The sequence below is a fragment of the Sus scrofa genome, chromosome 1 (genome assembly GCF_000003025.6).
Source record: "Sus scrofa isolate TJ Tabasco breed Duroc chromosome 1, Sscrofa11.1, whole genome shotgun sequence".
Classification (NCBI taxonomy): domain Eukaryota; kingdom Metazoa; phylum Chordata; class Mammalia; order Artiodactyla; family Suidae; genus Sus; species Sus scrofa.
Window position 1 is genome coordinate 245,651,434 of NC_010443.5, and position 22,927 is coordinate 245,674,360.

The 22,927-nt window shown below is 37.7% G+C and overlaps 1 pseudogene; it reads right to left on the reverse strand.

The window, feature by feature from the left end:
- On the reverse strand, nucleotides 654-13,986 carry LOC100622462 (annotated as a pseudogene).

Here is a 22,927-nt window from a genome sequence, read left to right on the forward strand (position 1 = left end):
AACAGACATTATTAGAGGATTACTCCGGTATCACTTTGTTGAAAGAGATGTACAGTATTTTCCTTCATATATTTTCAATGAAATGGCTAAGTTTTAAAGTCTAAATAAATTACACATAACAGAGAATGCAGCCTTAACCCTGAATAAAGCCAATTGACGGTGTTTTGCATCAATTCTAACAACTCCCACAGAAACATGGGTATGGCAGCAGGCAGCACCCGCACACAAATAACTAAACAATGACACAGGCATTGAAAAGATCACAGCATTGAATTTACACAAGGGGAAATGTACACGTTGTGTTTTCTAGCATAATCGTGTCTTTCTTTTCCATGTTCAGACTAGAGAACGAATTTTTCTCCTTTCTCTAAGGTGAGCTGCTGGTATTACTATTCTATTAAAATCTTGTTACAGTGTAAGAACATTTGCCCTGCCTGTCTGCTCATCTCCTCCCTGTAGACTCAGTAAAAATGATGGAATCTCTTGCCAAAGACAAATTTCTATTCATCTTTTTTCCCAACCCAGCTCCTAAGTTTACATGCAATCTCCTCAAATTTTAAACATAAAGAATGCAGTGGAAATGCTAGAGCTAAACTTCACAGTTGAATTAAAAAATAACAAGCCAACAACCAGGCACAAGTAGTTCAAGGCCACTTAAGTATATACTTTATGCCCTGGAAGTTATTTTTTTAATAATGGAAAACTTGCTTAGGAAAGCAAAAGACCACATATGGCTTTGAGTCCAAAGGTCATTGGGGCAGTCCCTCCCAGCCTGTTACCCCCAGGTCCAGAATGTACCAGCTTTAACCCTAGAGGGGTCTGAGGGGCACACCCAGCTTTTCAATGGGGTGATAAGTGCAGGAAACTGAAGGTTGATAAAACTCTTTCTGGAAATGAAATACTTAGGAAGGTAACTAGCTGATGCTAAACTAGACTTTTTATTCCTTTTTTGCATCTTTGGCAGCAAAAATGTGTACTATGTCATGGTCACTAGATATACAGACGAGGGAAGCATCTTAAGTATGATAAATACTTGCTGCATGAGATTTTCATAATTCCTGGATTCAATGCCCTGACAGAAGTATCAAATATTCCTACAAGTCCCTTTCTCAAATTGCAATTCTTATTCCCTCCAGGTTGAGGGTAATATGGCTCAAGATGCCCTCATGTACAGGAATGTCCACTCGCAGCTTCTTGTGCTGGCCAGGTCCACAAGCTGTACGGGACTTGTGTATATGTGCACGAAGGCTAGGAAGGAATTGTTACTACTGGGACACAAGACACAAAGGCCTTCAGAGTTACAGCAGGTTTTAAAGACTTAAAACTTACAGTGGAGATTGTGCATGCGTGTAAAGCCCTTGATTGTGGGATCCAAAAGGACAATTCTGTCTCACCTTAATTTGACTTCCTTGACTTCTACGGAAAATTGCATTTTAATAGCAATATTCTGGGAGTGCCCTTCGTGGCTCAGCAGTTAACAAATCCAACTAGAATCCCTGAGAATGAAGGTTAGATCCCTGGCCTTGCTCAGTGGGTTAAGGATCTGGCATTGCCGTGAGCTCTGGTGTAGGTCGTACACTCAGCTTGGATCCAGCATTTCTGTAGCTTGGTGTAGGCTGACAGCTGTAGCCCTGATTCGACCCCTAGCCTGGGAAGGCGGTTAATGGGCTTTCAGTTGTATGTAGATTGTACCATGTGAGATGGAATTATAATCTTGCTAGCCTTTTTATTTGGAGATAAAGTATGGTTTAAGGAGATGGATATGAATGCCAAGTTGACAAGAGATAGATTTGTGGTAGACACGTTTATATGTCAACTTATCTGGATCATGGGATGGCAAGATACTTGATTAAATATTATTGCTGGATGTGTCCATGGAGATTTTCTTTTGGATGAAATTAGCACCTGAATCTGACTCAGTAGACTGTCCTCCCCAGTATGGGTGGGCATCATCTAATCCAGTGAGGGCCTGAATAGAACAAGAAGGCTGAAGAAGCAAGAGTTTCCACCCTTTTCGTTTTGTTTAGAATTTCCTTTGCTGTGCAGAAACTTTGAAGTTTGATTAGGTCCCATTTGTTTATTTTTGCTTTTGTTGCCAATACTCTAAGAGGTGGATCTGAGAAGACGTTGCTGTCGTTTATGTCAGAGAGTGTTTGGCCTATGTTTTCCTCTAGGAGTTTGATAGTGTCTGGTCTTACATCTAGGTCTTTCATTCATTTCGAGTTTGTTTTTGTGTATGGTGTTAGAGAGTGTTCTGATTTCATTCTTTTCCATGTGGCTGTCCAGTTTTCCCAGCACCACTTATTGAACAAGCTGTCCTTTCTCCATTGTATAGTCTTGCTTCCTTTGTCATAGATTAGTTGGCTGTAGGTACGTGGGTTTAATTCTGAGCTTTCTATCCTGTTCCACTGATCTATATTTCTGTCTTTGTGCCAGTACCATACGGTTTTGATGATTGTGGCTTTGTAGTATATTCTGAAGTCTGGGCGCCTGATTCCTCCAGCTCCATTTTTCTTTTTCAAGATGTCTTTGGATACTCTGGGTCTGTTGTGCTTCCAAACAAACTTTAAAATATTTTGTTCGAGTTCTGTGAAAAATGTCCTTGGTGATTTGATAGGGATTGCACTGAATCTGTAGATTGCCTTAGGTAGTATAGTCATTTTGATAGTATTAACTCTTCCAATCCATGAGCAAGGTATATCTTTCCATCTATTTGTATCATCAACAAAAAGATAACCCACAGAATGTCTTGGGTTGATTTCATCTTTGCAAGTGAATCAACTGACAAGGGATTGATCTCCAAAATTTACAAACACCTTCTGCAGCTCTATACCAAAAAAACAAACAACCCCATCAACAAATGGGCAGAAGATCTAAACAGACACTTCTCCAAAGAAGACATGCAGATGGCCGAGAAACACATGAAAAGATGTTCAACATCACTCATTATTAGAGAAATGCAAATCAAAACCACTATGAGGTACCACCTACACCAGCCAGAATGGCCATCATCAAAAAGTCTACAAACAATAAGTGCTAGAGAGGGTGTGGAGAAAAAGGAACCCTAGTACACTGTTGGTGGGATTGTAAATTGGTGCAACCACTGTGGAAAGCAGTATGGAGATTCCTCAGAAAACTAAACATAGAACTACCATCTGATCCAGCAATCCCACTCCTGGACATCTATCTAGAGAAAACCACAACTCGCAAAGACACATGTACTCCAATGTTCATTGCAGCACTATTTTCAATAGCCAAGACATGGAAACAACCTAAATGTCCATCAACAGAGGAGTGGATCCAGAAGATGTAGTACATATACACAATGGAATATTACTCAGCCATTAAAAAGAATGAAATACCGGCATTCTTAGCAACATGGGTGGACCTAGAAGCTATCATGCTAAGTGAGGTCAGCCATACAATGAGACACCAACATCTAATGCTTTCACTGACATGTGGAATCTGAAAAAAGGACAGATTGAACTTCTTTGCAGAAGAGATGCTGACTCACAGACCTTGAAAAACTTATGGTCTCTGGAGGAGACAGTATGGGGGGTCGGGGGATGTGCTTGGGCTGTGGGATGGAAATCCTGTGAAATCAGATTGTTGTGATCATTCTACAACTACAGATGTGATAAATTCATTTGAGTAATGAAAAAAAAAAAGGAGTTTCCACCCTTTTCTGCCTATTATTTGTGCTGGGATATTTGATCTCTTCTTCTGCCCTCAAACTGGGATTTACATCATCAGCTCCCATGGTTCTCTGGCCATCGATTCAGATGGAATCACATCCCCTGCCTTCCTGGGTCTCCAGCTGGTACATGGCAGACAGGGGACTTTTCAGTCTCAATAATTTTGTGAGCCAATTCCTCATAGTAAATCTCCTTTTATATCCTATTGGTTCTGTTTCTCTGGAGAACACTAACTAACACAGACACCATAAATAGTCACTCTCTTGCACTGCTGGTAAATTGCTACAGTCTTTCTGGAAGGTAATTTGTGAATATATCTCTAAAGCTTTAAAAATAGCCATGCTTTTTGAGATGACAATTCTTCATCTAGGAAGTTACCCAATATAAGTATCTATGGATGAATTAACAGATTTTTTCACATGCATGGACATCTCAGTAAAGTTTAGAAAACGAAAAAAACTGGATACAACATAAATGTCTAATTATTGGGGATTTATCAAGAGAATTATTTTATCCTTCAAAGCTATACCACAAAGGTTATTTTTTGACAGATAGGTACTCTTGTATTAGTCTTATGTAACATGAAGTTATAAAACAGAATGTAGTTATGATGCCATTTTGAAACAATTTTTGACACAAATCTGCATTCCTATAGAAAATGCAGTTCTGTTTTAAAGTCAAGGGTGTGAAAAAGAAGAAAGCAACAGTGGGACTTCTCTCAGAAATGAAAACAGAGTCTATAAACCTCACTAGTTCTAATAACTATCTTCAAAGGAGTTAAAGTACAAAGCTCAGGAACTTTATTTTAAATGCTATTTTTAAACATCATAATTTGTATCACTTATCCTTTTCCAAAACTACCTCATGTTTTTCCGTAGTAATCACTCTTTTATTTAGCAAATATTTTTGAGCACCTAATATGTGTTAAGCACTATTCTAGAAAACAGGGCCAGAGCAGAAAAGGAAACTATCATTGTTCTCATGTTAGCATATTCAGATTTGCAGTAATAGGCACAAAACAATCCACTGTGTCAAGGGGTGATAAATGCTGTTAAAAAATAATGGAGTGAAGAAATAGAAAATGGAGCATCTTTGATTAGCTGACATTTGAATAAAGACCTCAAAGGAAGTGAAGGAATGGGCTAAGCTGAGTTCCAGGGGTAAAGGAGAAGTATTGCAAGCAAAGATGACAAGAAGGACAGTGCTCCTGGGTCAGGAGTATGTTTGGTGGCTTTGGACCAACCAGGAGATCAAATAAACTGGAATAGAGTAAAGCAAAAGAAGAATGGAGGAGATAAAATTAGAGAGGTAATAGAGGGTCAGATAACATAATGAGATGAGGGTTAAGAAGGAAATTCTTCAATTATGAAAACTTATGTCCAAGTTCTGTAAGAAAGCGATGAGCTGGAAAGACTCCATACAATTCTCAGTGAGTCTAAGGGGAGGCAGACTGCCAACAGGAAATAAAACAGGGTCAGCATTTCAGTATATTACAGGTTGTCTGGAAGTAGTTTGGGGCTAAGAATGTGGGACTGGGATTTCCTTGAAACCCAAAATGGTTTAGAAAAAATTTGCATGATACATATATATTTTAAAAGTTTACTTTTTAGGAGTTCCCACTGTGGCTCAGTGGTAACAAACACAACTAGTATTCATGAGGAAACAGGTTTGATCCCTGGCCTTGGTCAGTGGGTTAAGAATCCAGCATTGCCGTGGGCTGTGGTGTAGGTTGCAAATGCAGCTCAGATCCCATGTTACTGTAGCTGTGGTGCAGACCAGCAGCTGAAGCTCCAATTGGACCCCTAGCCTGGGAACTTCCATATGCCACACATTCAGCCTAAAAAGCAAAAAGAGGAAAAAAAAGAAAAAGATAAAAGTTTATTTTTTTAAATATGTCAGAAAACGTCAGGGGGTGTTCTCATTGGGTAACCAAGCCTGAAGAATGAATATGCCCTGGTTCACTTCTATAGTTAGTTTCCTTGCTTTTCTTTCAAAGGATATCATGGAGAGGCTTGCAATGGCTTGCTATAGAGAAAATGAGTAATTTGAATTTTTCTCCTGGACTGAGAAATGATCCAGATTATTTGGCAGCTTGACTTCTTCCAGTTTGCATCACATTTGCATTTTAATGCAGTGTCGATAGACATAACTATCTTCTTTGAACATTTTATTCCTTTCCTTTACAGAGTAGTTATTCTGATCAGAGCATAAAATAACAACTTAAAATGAAGTCTCTGATGGAAATCAGGCTAACCAATTGAAAGAAAATTAAAAAAAAAAAAAAACCACCTTACCTCAAGATGTATGTGTAATAGAGTGAAATGATATATGCCTGCTGTTTCAGAAAAGATGAATTACTCTAAATGCTGCCTAAACAAGGGTTGAAACTTCAAAATATTGGCATCTGCAAAAACACAGAGCTTAACCAAGGCAGGGAAAACATACCATGTAGATGTACTATGTTGTTTTAACCACAAATACCTTGAGATTTTATCTGTTAATTCATTGTATAATATTGTGTATATATTTTGTGCCAAGGACTGTGCTTGGCACTAGGATAACTCAGTCAAGTAGGGAAGGATGGTAAGTGGACTAACTGTATTATAAACATTATAAAAGAAGTAAACTCACAAGGGTGGGGGAAGTCACTGTAGAAACACAGAAAAGACTGAAGAACAGGGAAAGTTTTCCTGAAAGAGATATTGCTTGGGAACCCTGAAATTTAGGATTTGAAGGATGGTGCAGCAGGAAGATCCTTAGAAAAGAGTTAAGAGACCTGGGTTCCAGTATGAACTCTACCATCAATTAAACCTGTGACTTGAAAGGTGATGGGAAGAATGCAGGAAGAGCAAGGATGCTATGAAAGTAAAGAATGGTTGGAATAGTTGAGAGGAAAAGATTGAGGGTATTGAGTGTGGCCCTAGCCCTTTGACCAGCTAGGCCTGGGGAGTCCCTTACCCTGGTTTCTTTGGATTTAAGAGAGGCAGTGCTGGCAACTTTAGTATTTTTCCTCTATTTTCTATGGACCTTTCCAACCCCTCTCTAATAATTTCTGAAAACAAAGTGTGATCTAATCAATTGATTTTCAGTGGGTGATCCCAGAATCTCTTGCAACACAATCGCCCAAGGTCCTTATTAAAAATGTGGACGTGCGGGTCTTACCTCAAGTTTGCAGAATCAGAATATTTGGGGCTGGTATTTTACTACCCTTACGAGGTGATGTTTGCATCAACTCATTCTGGTCTACCTATTTCATTCTCCCTGGCATCCAAAGAAACTGGTACCATACTTACACTTCCAAACAGGGACATGGTGGGGATTGAGCCCCATGACTCAGTTCCCAATTGACTATGTTTTTAACTCCATTGTATAATTTCCTATTTCTGATCCAGTAATTTAAATTTATTGTTTTCAAAAATAATGTGGAGCAATTCTTATGTTTGGTTGTTAAGAAGCACAATAGGGGAGTTCCCATCATGGTTCAGTGCTTAACGAACCCAACTAGCATCCATGAGAACGTGGGTTCAGTCCCTGGCCTTGCTCAGTGGGTTAAGGATCTGGCCTTCCGTTGAGCTGTGGTATAGGTTGCAGACGCAGCTGGGATCCCTCGTTGTTGTGGTTCTGGTGTAGGCTGGTGGCTACAGCTCTGATTGGACGCCTAGCCTGGGAACCTCCATATGCTGCGAGTGCAGCCCTAGAAAGACAAAGACCAAAAAAAAAAAAAAAAAAAAAAAAAAAAAAAAAAAAAAAAAAAAAAACAAAAGAAACAACAACAAAAAAAAAAGAAGCACAACAGGAACTTAAGTTGGGCATACTATAATATTTTGACTTCATCTGTGAGCAAAAATCTCATGAAAAAAACTGAAAGGAAACATAACTAAATGTTAGCCATTTTTGCCTTTGTGGGGCAAAAATGTTGTTTTTATTCATCTTTTCTTTTCCCATAGTAAGTATCCTCTAAAACAAGCACATACTTTATAATTTAAAATAACAACAACTTCATTTAACCTGGAATAAAATTAAAACTGAAATGCCTAAAGCTACAAATGACCCTCAGAGAACTTTCAAAGCTTCTGTAAATTGTGTTTTCAAGATTTAACAGTCTTGTTGGCTCTGGGCTCCCAGATGGTATGGATCTGCTCAGTGATCTCTGATCTCATTTGATTTCTGAAAATATCCTTTGATCATCAAACTTTGGCCTACTTTTTCTGAAAAATTAAGTCATCAGAAACTCTGACTCAGGGATACAAAAAGTTTGGAAGGTTTCAATTTAAGAGATGAATAAAAATCACAGGGAGTAACATCTGTTCACTTCTAAAACTCTATAAATCTTCTTTGTGAGAAATTTTAAAGACAGGATTTAAATTCTTGATCCAGGATTTAAAACTTAATGAGAATAAAAAGAAATTAAAATATTCTTCCCACAAAGAGATAAAGCCATATTTTTAGAAGATTTTGATTTTCTTTTGGTAACTTTTTATTATAAACCAAGTGATCATTTTTTAATTTATTTTTTAAATTTTATGTAAGATACTCATTATGCACAATTTAGAAAATAAAAATGATATCAATTATCCATAGTTCCATGATATATTAATAATACAGTATATTTTCTACTGTCTATGCATAGGACTCTGATAAATTAATTGCATATGATTTGGATTCTTATAATTTTGTATAATATTCTAACAAATATTTTTCATGTTATAAATAGGATTTAGAAATACCACTGAACCAAACGCTTTCTGATGCTAAAATCATCACATCACTGATTTGCTCATGTTATGAATCTATTTCAAATCACCTGAATTATGTTTTGGTTTTTGTGACACATTTAAATATTTAAGAGGAGTTGCATTCTAGTTTCCACTGTCCTATTATATAATGAATCATAGCTAGGGGAAGCAGTGAGAAGGGGCAGCAGAAGTTTGGGTGAAAAAAACTTACCCTTGGCCCTTGTGAAGATATCCACCTAATGGATGGAGAGGTTATGGCTCAATAATCAATAAGATCAACTTCTTACAAAGAAAACCTAACTTTTGACAACAAATGAGTTTGACCAAATTTTTGTGATTCTAATTTGAGGACTTATTCAAGGACCCTTCTTCCCACAGCCCTGACCCACTTTAGAAACTGTAGCCCTTTCAAGCCCAGTAGAAGGTAGAGAAAATAAGACAGCTACTGGGCCTGGAAAATGCTGGGAAACTTTTACTGAGCTGAGTTGAGCATTGAAATATTTCCAGATGGGTATGAATTCTCTGAACATCTGGGTGCTGATGTATCAGCTGGAGATTTCCCTATTTATTCCTCAATAAATCAGATGGCATCCAAAGCAATTCTTCACTTACAGAAAGAGGAAGCCAAAATTTATTCTGCAATAAATGATGAACTAGGTACCTACTGGTCATGCATAAGAAAACACTGGTTGGAGTTCCCGTTGTGGTATAGCGGAAACAAATCTGACTAGTATCCATGAGGATGTGGGTTTGATCCCTGGCCTCCCTCAGTGGCTCAGGGATCCGGTGTTGCCGTGAGCTGTGGTGTAGGTTGCACATGCAGCTTGGATCCAGTGTGAATGTGGCTGTGGTATAGGTTGGCAGATGCAGCTCTGATTCTACCCCTAGTCTGAGAACTTTTATATGCCATGGGTGCAGCCCTAAAAAAGCAAAAAAAAAAAAAAAAAAAAAAAAAGAAAGAAAGAAAGAAAACACTGCTTGATAGACTACAAACAATAGTCCCAGGAAATTGAAGTCCAATTCCCCTGCTCTTTCAATAGGGAGCTTATTGTAATTCTCTCAACTTCAGTTAAAGCCCTCAAAACAAACAAACAAACAAACCAACCTCCCCAAGCAATTTTTATATTAGAACTTCCCTTTTCTTTTCTGCAGTGATACAAACCCTTTAGATTTAAACTTAAATTGTCCCACACCAATCACCAAGCAGTTCATTCTGGGCTTTAGAAAGGATATAGCTGATTCATAAAACAAGCAGAGTGTTAAGTGGCTCTCTTTTCCCCAAATCTAAATTCAGTTACATCACGCTGATATCTCAAAATCAGCCACAGTGAGAGCACTTTAGACCACAAAGCCTTCTCTGTCAGTCCCTGGGACTTGCCTGACCAGACCACCACTGTTAGTAGAGTTCCCCACGTCTGATAACTGTGCTTTCGGTGGTCTTGATCTTAACAAGATGTCCTCAATTGCCGCTCACTGGAGGTGTGATCTAGGGTCTAGACACGCCAGTATGAGCAGCTTGTAAAGAAAAATGAAAGTAAATCTCCCTTTTAAGAGCATTACAAAGTGACCCACAGCATAAATCATAGAAAACCCTTTCTTCCTTAATTCAAAGGAGAAAGAAGACAAAGATGAAGAATGAAGAGGAGGAGGAAGTGAAGGGGGTGGAAGAGAAAAGAAGGAAAAGAAAACAAGGAGGATGAAAAAAAGGCTTGTCAAAAATCCTGCTTTTTTCACAGTGGCCAAAATACATGGTCATTAGTCATCCTTGGTTGGAGAGGCACTTTTACTGTGGATTTTCTTTTTCTTTTTCTAAAATTTTATACCAGTATTAGAGTTCCCTACAACATATCCTATTATTAGTACAGAAGTATTCTGGACCACACTTGCTTCTGCACCTCAAAAATCCAAGACTGCCTACTCCCTCAAGGGCCCTAAAATCCATTAATGACTTATAATAAAATGTTTTAAGATTCATAATGAGGGATTCTCAGATGTAAAAGAAGCAGTCATGGGCAAAACATGATTAGAAAAAAGAGACTGAACTTCAACTGTTGCTCTTGGAGAGATCCAAAGGTTTAAATCAGACTCATTATAAAGTTGGCTTTCAGAAAATTAAATTTCTCATTAAACTGTTAACTTGACTCCAATTTCACAAAGACCCTTATTATAGTTTATCTCAGTTTAATACTAGTCAAATATTCACATCATTTAAAATACACTCTATTGAGACTTTCTGAATATCAGATATATAGCCAAGTGAGACATCCATATTTCTCATTCAGGTAGTTCACATTAGATGGTTTCAATGATTATATCAGTGATGCAGCACCTACTCAGCAGTCTCAAGATAGAGGGTGATTTCTATACAACCATGTATACTTCTAACTATTGTTGGTGTCCCCACGAATCATAACAAACAGAAGGTAAAATACAGGTAGTAAAATTTGCAGTTTGTACCATATTTTAGGTGCATTTCTGCTTTGACATTGTATTCAGATAAGTAACAATAAGTAATTCTCAGTTACCCCTGGTAATTTCATAGAAATTTCTCAAATAAAAAGCAGGAACAGAAAATATAAAATTTTAGTTCAGTTGGGCAGGGATTCTGTTCTATGAGTTTTATTCACTAATATATCCCCACTGTTCAGGATAGTATTTGGAAGAATAGGTACTAAATAAATATGTGTTGACTGAATAATTAAATGGTTGAATAGAAATTTCAGATTAGGAACTTTGCTATTTTTCTACAGGTTGCATTGCAGTTTGATGAAACTCACCGTGGCGATATTTTCTTTTTTATTTTTCATAGTAACCATGCATTTCTCCACAGAGTGGTAAAGAAATTCTATGGTCAAAATTTAAATTTTATAATTCTATGATTAACTGGATTTTCATTAAAAAAAACCTCCTTTCATCTACATTAAGTTCTACATCAGAAAATCCCTTAGATAAGGGACATACCAACAAAAATTGTGTCAAGAAGAATGTTTATATTATCTTCTTTATTAATGTTTTTATCTATGTTATTTATTTCCACTTTTTTTTTCTGTTCACAAAAGCACTGCCAGTCAAAACAAATAAATGAACAATAAAAAACGGGTTTTCAGTTTCCAAGGGAATGGTCCATTTATTAAGATAGTTTCTCAAAAGAAGAAATACCCTAGCCATTTCTGGAAGTCTATTAGGAAATGTTTTATGGTTGAAACTGGTTAATGAATATTTTAGGAACATGCATATTTGAGGAGAATCAACTTAATTGTCTTTGTCAATCGAAATCTCAATCATACAGTTATTTTAATGCTAATTATTTGATGAAGTATTTATAATTAACTGTGTATACTTTCTATTATATGTGATTACACCTAGACATAATTTCTTTCAAAGTAAGCCTGTCTATAGATGCCTAAAAATGAAAGTATATTAAAAAACTACCTGTGTTAATTTTTAGAAAGATCAAAACATATGAAATTAGACCTTTTATTTTGAAAATTAAATTCTAAACTCCCCTCCCAAAAAGTTAAGACTTTTTCTTACTTGAAAATAAGGAAATCTGATTTAGGAATTGCCTTAGCTTCCAACTTTGTGGAAGAAAATGTATAGTTTTAGGTAACAAATTCTCTTAAAATCCTTCATGAATTATTTGGATCACTGTTTACCTAATTTGCCCATTAATCAGAATCTCCCGGGAAGCTTTTAAGAACATAGATCTCAGGCTCTCTGCCTAGATCAATGGAGTCAGAACCTTTGAGTTAGAGCTCAAAAATTCATCTTAAAAAAATTTTTTTCTACAGGTGATTTTTACATGTAATCAAGTTTAGGAATAAAATATTTTAGATAATTAAGTACTTCCTACCATCACTTGCTATCCCCACTCTCATGCTCCAAAAAAGCAAATCTACATAAAAATGAAGCCAAGTATCAAACTTAGAGAGTTTGAATTGGTCTGACTTCACATGTAGTTCACAAAGTTCACTCTGGAGAATCTTGTGGAAAATCCAGGCAGGAACTTTCATCATCTATTGCTATGGCAATCATGGGGCCAGTTCAGAACTGGGTGGCTTCTGATCAGGACAGATGTTACAGAGAAAACAAACAGCTAAGATTTAAAATATGAACCCAAATCGTAACACTTAATGCTCTCAGTTGCCAGCTTTGATTTGTGATTTGTTGCTTCTCACACATTAGCACCTCTTTTTTTGGGTCCTCCACTGTAAAAAGATTTAGAGATTCACAAGCGATATGCCCCTTGAACCACAATGGGATTCTAGCTATAAAACCTACAGAGAACCCAGAAGGTCATTTTAGCAGCCTGGGTCCCCCCTACCCCAGAATTTAGAATCTGAGGTAAAGACTTGAGTGCAGGTAATCTGGGGGCAGAAATAATCCCAAGAACAGGAGTCAGGGATCAGGGAGTGAAACATGGAGTGAAGGAAGGAAGGAAAGCCAGTTCAAGGGGTATTCCTGCATTGGTCACTGCTGTGGGGGCTGGGCCTAGATTATGCTGGAATCTTCAGAGATGCAATGTAGAATATGCCTCAGAATCGCTCTCTGGAAGGAAAAAAGAGGAAAGCATCCATGCACCAGCTCGCATCTCCTATCAGCCAAGGACTGGCCCATCAGATGTTTATTCTCTGGCACTCCAGTTTGCACATGCATGAGTGCTGCTCCATTCCTAAAAGCATTCCACGCCACAATGTCAGAGAAGACCTGGGGCTCAAAAGATAAGGTGCACAGACAAAGTTGAAGTGCTCTCAGATTACATATTTATAGGAAGCTAGCTGTTACAATGATGGCTGGTTTAAAGGTGGGCCGAGAAGACCACAGACAAGGCACAAAAAGTGCAATACCATCATGCCTGCATCAGGAGGCTACTGTTCTGCACTGAGTCTGAAAACTAGAGCTGTGAGGTTCCAAAGGCTGAGTACTCTTATCTGTGCTTTGAAATATTTCCCAAGTTCTCTGAATTACCGAAAATAACATGAAGTTACACTCCCTCCACATTTTTACATTGTAAGTCTCTGTACAGCATCATCTCCCTTGCTCCTCATTCTGTCAACTTCTTACCCCCCATTCAAGGTTTCTCCTTTCTGTTCCCAAAAAGTACTGCTTTGTATTTCACCTGTGACCAATGAGAAGCTAATTTATCTTCAAATCTGTGGTACACATTTAGCAAATGAATAAGCTATGGAAATTATATTCATGGTACCAAATACATTTGGAGGTCCATAACAATTTTGGGTAGAAACCTCCACTCTTGACTAGAATCACCTCACTGTTAAACACCACTAGAGACAATCAAAAGACTACTAGTGCTCTTACGCCAGGCTCCTTGGGTTCCTAGGGCACACAAGTAAAGTGAAATGTGAAACATTTAAACTATTTTGAAGATTCCTGGTCAATGACCCTCGTGGAAGAACCAGCCGCAACACATTTGCCTGACTTGGTATTGTCTGTCATGTTTCTGGAAGAGAGGCCCTGCTCTACTTTGTCCCTGCTCTTAAATATTTCTGAGATAGTCCTAGTTTGCCTGACATACCATCATCAGCATTACGCATTTCGGAAGCCAAGTTTCCATCCTCATCCCACGAAGCTCCTAAGTCCACTGTTTGGATATCGTCCCTGATAAAAGACCACTTTTCAGTATCATTGACTCTGTCGGCATTTAACCTGTGATCCTCATAGCTCTGTGCTAATTCTCTTGCCCTTAGCTTATTTATCTCTTTATTCCCAACATAGTACAGACAGAGCAACTAGATACATGTAGCTTGATTCTGTACCAAGAGATTTGTTATTACAGGAAATTGTGACTTTGTGTATTCCTGTTGTGTGGAGTGATTCAGTATTTCATAGAAATGGAATGATTAGATTCACTTGTACTTTTGAGGCATTACATACCACTGTGTGGGAAATCAAGTTGATTCTGATCTAAAATAATACAAATGTAAAAGAGAATTCTTCATTCCATCAGTTCACATGGAACTTTTTTACAGTTCACAAGCATCCCCACCCCTAATCTCTTTCTTTATCATACTAATTATCATTCTATTTCTGTGGTAATCAGAAGAAAGTCATACTAAGACAGATTTAACAAAGGGGAGGGGGATGATTTCATTCATATAACTGAACAATTAAAAGGGTATTTGACTTCAGATATGGTTTTACCAGGTGTTCAATAAGAAGCAATTATATATTTCTATTTTCATTTCTTGATTTTGCTTCCACGTTGTTTGATACATTTTCTGCAGACCCCACCCACTTCTACCCAGTGGGTGTTATATGACTGCACTAGCCCCTGTCCCTGCACCCTCGTGGAATAAAAATATTGAGACTATTTCTTAGGATCCACAGTGAAATTCTTTTTGTGTGTGTGTCTTTTTTTTTTTTTCAGGGCCACACCTGCGGCATATGGAGGTTCCCAGGCTAGGGGTCTAATCAGAGCTATAGCCACCAGCCTACGCCACAGACACAGCAACACAAGATCCAAGCCACATCTGTGACCTAAACCATAGCTCATGGCAACACCAGATCCCCAACCCACCAAGCGAGGCCAGAGATCCAACCTGCAACTTCATGGTTCCTAGTCGGACTTGTTTCTGCTATGCCACGATGGGAACTCCCACAGTGAAACTTATATTGCACCTCACTGAGTCTTATCAGCTTACATATTTATATTGGATCTTATGGATTGAATTGTGTCCCCTTCAAATTCATGTGTTGAAATCCTAATCCCCTCAGGACCTATGCTTGTGACTCTATTTGGAAATAGGGTCATTGTAGATGTAATTAATTAAAATGAGGACACATGGGCATAGGGTCCCTAATCCAATATGACTGGTGTCCTATTTTCCTATAAAGGGGAAATTTGGAGACATGCAGGCACACAGAGAAGGTCCAGTAAAGACAGAGATTGGAAACCAGTGGAACCCAAGACATGTCAAAGGTTACCAGCAAAACACCAGAAGCAAGCTGAGAGGCATGGAATAGATTCTCCTTCACAGCTTCTACAAAGAACTCACCCTGCTGACACCTTGACTTTGGAACTATTAAGATGGTAACTTTCGATTGCTTACGCCATCCAGTTTGTGGTATTTCGCTATGACAGCATCAGGGAACTTACACAGGGACCGCTCACCATGGTCAGATGAAAGCAATACTCTGGCCAGGCTTGAGTCAGGTACAGGGCCACCATACCAAGAACAGAGTAACTGCACTGGAAAAGACTGAAGGAAGGTATCAGTCTCTGGGGAATTTAGAGTTGAAGGATGGATGGAAGTTGGGTAGAAAAAAATTTCAGATGTCAACAGTATAGTACCCTATCTTCTCCCAATTTCAGGGGCATCAGGGTTCACTTGTCTCTTTATCCATGTCATAAATCTTTATACTTTTCCAGTCTTTTAACTACACCTGATATTTTCTCTTCTGCACAGGCCAAGTGTTTCTTCGGCCCCTAGAAATGTTGGAAATGTCTGTGATTTCCTTCCCAGGTTGAAGGGGTTAATGTAAGCAATGATAATGTAAGATTCTTGGTAAATAATTACAATGCTAATGCAGTAATCACGGAATTTGATCAAAATGTTCCGTATTTTGTCCATGGTGTATGAGAGAGATTTTACTATATAATAAACCAAAGCATTGGGATAAACATATATAGAAATTCTATAAAAGGCTAAGCTTCAGAATGGTGTATTAAAAAAAAGCAAATCAGCTTTCAGGTTCAGACAAATTCTGTGCAGTAGTAATATGTGTAAAGCATGGAACTGTGCTTTAGAGGAGAACTGAAGTCACTGCTGGTATGATTAATGTGTATGTTGATACAGTAAGGTTGAGCCGTTCATATATATATTCATGGAATGGGCTATTAACATTCTGTTTGCTTTATATTTAACTCTGTAGAGTCTACTAATTTACAATTAAATTAAAAAATCCACTAGGACTAATGAGCTAATAATTGCAAAGAACTCTGAGCATGGATAAAAGGCACCAAGGGAGGACAAACGTCTATTCATGAAAATCGAAACATCTGAGACTTTAATTACATCTCTTGCTAGAACTGACTTGTAATCAGTTATGGAGACTTGCTCATTAATGATCTACTATGGGATTCCTAAACAACATATTGAAAGCCATTTCACTTATCACATGTGAATATACTTGTGAAGAGGCATTTTCTGAGAATTCTGTCTCAATACATTAGGTTCCCTTTTATCACCGAAATTCAAAGGATTTTTTTTTTTTTTGTCTTTTTATGGCTGCATCTTAGGCATATGGAAGTTCCCAGGCTAGGGGTCCAATCAGAGCTGAAGCTGCCAGCCTACGCCACAGCCACAGCACTGCGGAATCTGAGCCTTGCATGTGACCTACACCACAGCTCCTTAACCCACTGAGCAAAGCCAGGGATAGAACACATGTCTTCATGGATGCTAGTCAGGTTCGCTAACCACTGAGCCACAATAGGAACTCCTAAAGGATTCTAATTAGTTCTATAGTAGAACACATTCATCCATGGTCCAAATTTTCTATTTCAGTTTTTAAACTGGACAGTGGGTATATGTTTGAGGGATATTATTTCCAGGATGGAGGAAGAGGAATGAATAAAAGAATTTCTTCAAGTCTCTGTGTAAAGATAGTTAGGGGACTAGGCTCAGTGACATGGAGACACAGCTATTTGGTTCTGTGTGATAGAAACCTAAGTTTGCCCTAAGAAGCATTGAAGGAGGTGCCAAATTTGCTTCAAGTATTTGTCAATCAAATGTTCTAGAAGATATATAAAGTTTTACACATATACACATGTGTAGACGAAATTTCTAACTTGAAAATTTTCAAACCTACTGAAAAGTGGGGAAAATAGTAAACACCCTTAAATCCTGCACTTAAATTCTAGCATATATAATTTAACCTATTTTTTAAAGTTTGAATTTATTATTTATGTCTATATTTACTATTTACATTGGAAAATGTTAATTAGTAATCTTCTAGTATTGAAAACTTAGATGATAATTTATTTCCAGTTTATTCATCTATATACTCTAATACAATTAATATGTATTACTTATATAAATAAAACAAGAGTAAAATATCCTGGAAAACCATTCTTATTGGATTATTTAAAATAATTTCATTGGGGCACTATCAAAAGTATCATAGTTTCACTGACCAAATTCACATATGATCAGTCAGATTCCTCAGCCATTAGTGATGGCAAGACATCAACAATGACAAGAGTATGGAGCAAAAACAAGTTTGTCCAGGAACCAATCAGTAAGGTGCCTAAGAATTAAGTAGACTGCTTTTGGATAGTCAGTAGTATCTGCAACATGACTACTGAATCAGTGTAGAACAAACTTTAAATTTTATTCAGATCCTCAAAAAAAAAAAAAAAAAAAAGGAGATGGTGGTATTCTTTTTTTTTTTTTTTTTTTTTTTTTTTTTTGTCTTTTTGTCGTTGTTGCTATTTCTTGGGCCGCTCCCGCGGCATATGGAGGTTCCCAGGCTAGGGGTTGAATTGGAGCTGTAGCCACCGGCCTACGCCAGAGCCACAGCAACGCAGGATCCGAGCCGCGTCTGCAACCTACACCACAGCTCACGGCAACGCCGGATCGTTAACCCACTGAGCAAGGGCAGGGACCGAACCCGCAACCTCATGGTTCCTAGTCGGATTCGGTAACCACTGCGCCACGACGGGAACTCCAGAGATGGTGGTGTTCTAAGTAACTATTTAAGAATTAAATGAAACTACTTTCCAAAAGGCAAAATGAGTCCAGGAACTAATTAAAGTGTTTTAGATTTCATAAAAAGAACTGAGGACAAAAAATTACACTAGGTGCTGAGCAAAGAAAAGAAGTGTAAATCAGAGGGCAGAATAAAAAGATGTATTTGTTCAATGCAACCCTGATGGAAACAAAGGCTCTGGAAGTAAAGTGCACTGAGGCATTGAAATTGCATCCTTGAACATGTTACGGGCACATAATTAAGCTGAGTGTGAGGGTCAAGGATGCTGATAGGATGATAACCAGCTCGGGCTTCTGCTGTGACCTTGCATGCTCTCATCAGTGCAATCAAGGTCACATAATCCATCACCTGGCAGAGCACCTGGTATGTACAAGAACTCATAATTATTTATCACGTTGACTTAGAAAATTAAAACAATTTATTGGGGTAGGAGTTGAGAAATACCCTAGGATATCCATGAGCATTATTTTTTCAGCTGAGTAGGTTACACAGAAGTTCCTCTTAGTAATTTTTATTTTCTGGTGGTGGTGGAAGGGAATGATATTCAGGTTACTCTCTGACTCTGCAATCTAGGTGGGAACCAATAGGTAGGAATCTGACATGCCCATCACAAATAAAGAAGCTGACTTAAATGTTACATGCTGAAAGAATATCCGTGGTGTCTATCTTCTTACAAGATAAGCATGGGATATACTGTCAGTAAGAAATGGATTCTGCATTTACACTAGATGTCTTTCCATCACATTTGTATTCACCTGCTCTCTATAGCTTCCTGAACTGAATGCTGTGAGAAGATAACAAAAGAGATTAGTAAAGTGTAAAAAGAGGCTTGGATTTGATGACTGAGTCTTCTGTACCCCACTTCATACCCACAAAATCAGCTTCTTGGCAGTTTTGACTTCAGCATCCATAATTTAAAAATCTGCCCGTATGATTCTATGTGCAGCAATGTTTAGGATTCTCTAGGCTGGATCACTTCCAGAGTTCTTTTCGGCTTCCAAATTTCATATTTTAACACATTTATCATATATTTAACAGACATGTAGTTTTTACTAGCAGCTGGAGGTTCTACTAGATCTTTTTTTATTCTTCTTATTCTTTTTTATTTTATTTATTTATTTATGGTTTTTTGTTTTGTTTTGTTTTGTTTTGTTTTTAGGGCTGTACCTGTGGCATATGGAAGTTCCCAGGCTAGGGGTCTAATTGGAGCTACAGCTGCTGGCCTACACAGAGCCACAGCAATGCCAGATCCAACCTACACCACAACTCATAGCAGTGCCTGATCCTTAACCCACCAAGCAAGGCCAGGGTCGAACCCACAACCTCATGGTTCCTAGGCGGATTCGTTTCCACTGCACCATGATGGGAACTCCTGATTCTACTAGTTCTTTTTACTCCAGGAGAGCTTCATGAACTTCAAATAAGTCTATGAAATTCGAGAGCTAACTAGAACCCCCCAGAGGTGCAGAGCCCAATAAATTCCCAGAAGTATGGGAGAAGAGCAAGAGTGTTCTGATATGAAAGATAAATACCATATGATATCATTTACATGTGGGATCTAAAAAATGTGGTGCAGATGAACCTATCTACAGAACAGACACAGATTCACAGACATGGAGAATAGACTTGTAATTGCCAAGGGGGAGGGGAAGGATGTGGAATGGACTGGAGTTTGCGGTTATTAGATGCAAACTATCACAGTTAGAATGGATAAGAAATCAGGTCCTACTGTATAGCACAGGGAACTATAGCAAATCTCTTGTGATGGAACATGATGGAAGATAATATGAGAAAAAGAATGTATGTGTATGTATGACTGGATCACTCTGCTGCACAGCAGAAATTGACACATTATAAATCAACTACACTTTAATAAAAAATTTAACAAAAGAGCGTTCTGCTCTTATAATGTTATCATTTGCATCTAATGTCTCCAACTCTTTGCCCCTGAAGTTCTTCTGTAACAGCAAAACTTCATTGTAATCATAATGGTCTGCCTGCCATGGGTGAAGGATATTCTGAGGTCCACCAAACTACTCCTGTGGAAGAACAAGACTACCGGACAAAAGCCTGGATGCAAGAGGCCACTGTTCCATTAAGCAGACAGAAAAATCATCTAGGGTTTACCACATGTAAGAAAAAGAGTAATACATCAAATAATGTTTTTAATATTCCAAATAATATATTGGTATACCAAATAATACATTAATTAGGTAGTGATCTTTTGATACTGGGCCCACATGGCCTGATAAGAAATCTGCCTGACAGGGTTCAGCAGTGGGTTTGTTCCCCATATTAGAGAATTCAAGAAATTAATATAGCTGCCTTAAATGGAAGCAAAGACAGGTATCTCTCTGTCAGGCTTCTGTTTAATAAGCCTGAACTACTTATCATAAAACAAATATACTATTATTTCCAAATCAGGAGCCTTAAATTTTGGAGGCTATGACTGCATGAGCATCAGATATTCACTGACATACACAGTTGTTGCTATAGGAAAGTAATGAAAAAGGGGTTATGAACGTATGAGAAATTTCCCAACAAAAGTTACTCTACATATACCATGTAGTTTCTCGAGGCTAAAAAGGGCCTTTGCAGATCTTGTAGTTCCTAAAGGATGAGTAGGAAATTGCTAAGAGGAAAATAACACCAGAGATTCTGGCAGATTTTTATTTTCAGATCCATGTTGAAACACAGCACATTAAGAAACAGCAATCTGTGAAGATAATAGGGGATACTTTTAGCTGAATGATTGATAAAACCAAGCTCATAAAGGGTATGATGGGTTTCTCCCTTCAGCATTTCTCCCTGCAGGATTATAGGTCATATTCAATCACTATTTTCCTTATTTATATCACTTTCTTTGGCTAATTAAATGATAGCAAAAGTTATGATTGTCATTTCCACTAAAGTTTTAAAACTAAGCATACAGTCTACTATATATGTATTTTCTCTTTGTTATATGTCCAGATTGTGTTTGCTCCTTCAGTTTGGTTCCCAGAATAAAAATAATTTGGAGCGAAGCAGCAGTCAACCTGCTAACAATGTTTCTCAACATTCTCAGCTAAAAACACAGTCAACTACTTAGAGAAGTCGTCAGAATATATGTAAGTGAATAACACATTCTCATGATTTACCACCCAACCACTCCATTGCAATTATTAGTAAAGGAAAATTTGTTATGTTTTAATTATTGCTTTTGCCAATATTAAATAATCAAGATAGAGTCAAAATAATTCTTACTTTCCTCAAACAAATTTAAAAGTTTTAATGTCACAGGAAGCTCTTTTGTGTCCTTAAAAGTTCAGGTACAGGAATTCTCATTGTGGCTTAGTGGTTAGCGAACCCGACTAGCATCCATGAGGACATGGGTTCAATCCCTGGCCTCGCTCAGTGGGTTAAGGATCCCACATTGTCATGAGCTGTGGTATAGGTCGCAGATGCAGCTCAGATCTGTCTGGCTGTGACATAGGCTGGAGGCTACAGCTCTGATTGGACCCCTGGCCTGGGAACCTCCATATGCCTTGGGTGCAGCCCTAAAAGACAAAAAGACTAAAAAAAAAAAAAAAAAAAAAAGAAAAAGAAATTCAGGTACAATGATTAACATTATAGAGCCTATGGTTGTGAATGGCTTAGAAAGACAGTGATTATCTTACCATGCTACCGTGTTCATTTTTCCAGGTTCCTGACGGAAAACTAGATCATCATGATGTTATATTTTCCCAAAAATAATGTACGAAGATCAACACTGTGATTTAACAAAGGTATTAACTAGTAGAGAAAAAACAGAAAAAAAAATCCCAGAAACACATATACATGGATAGATATTGATTTGGGGTAATAGAAGGTACCTAAGAAGTGTTCTCTAGATGTTCCCAAAATTCGAAATATGTAGCAGTTATGCAGACCAAATATTTGTATATCTGGTAGAAGTTTTCAGTTTTTCTGAACTGTTTGGGAAAAGACATTATTCAAAAATCAAGAGGAAAGCATGCTCTAATTCTTCCATTAAGAAGAATGGAAAGAAAAGTCTTTTCAAGCCACATTGATTGTCTGGTTTCATTAAGTCACCAGTTGCCTTCTTTCACCTTGTTTAACTGGCCTTAAAGGCTTAAGGAAGTTTTTAGCTCAAATCAGAGAAATCTAAAAAGAAGTTTCTTGAATTGCAAAATAAGTTCTTAGAAATCAAGAAAACTTCTGCTCTTTAGTAAATATATTCAGAAGTGCAAACTCTGAACAATTTTTCCCAATGACTATAAAGGCATGCTTAAGATTTTCAAAAAGAGCTTCTTATGCACTTTTTTCTAAGCACATCCTCTTAGCTGTAAGCTATAAAGTAACTCCCATTTCTTCTCATAATTCAGACTAGTTTACTTGTTTCTCAGTTTACCAGCTAAGAGACGACATATTGGACTTGTGTGTGGGAAGGATGACCAAACCTTACTTCTCTTAAAAACTAGAGTAATCCAACTTGGGGACTATTAGAAGCAGCTGAAATTATGTAGTCAACAGAACTGATGTATCTTGTTTATTCTGTTTCCAACCTTTGGGACACAGGATTCAAAATAATTCCCAAGGAAGAGTTTTAAGATAATGATACAAAAGAGGTCCCAAGAGAGCTACTGCTCAGATTCATTAAGGAACTTAAAAAAAAATCACAAGAATCTTGCTGATAAAAACAAATATGCTCAGTAGGACAAAAGGATGGAAAAGCTGTGGACATCTCTGAAATTAGGGCAAGAGAAATGATGCCATTCCTAAAGAAAG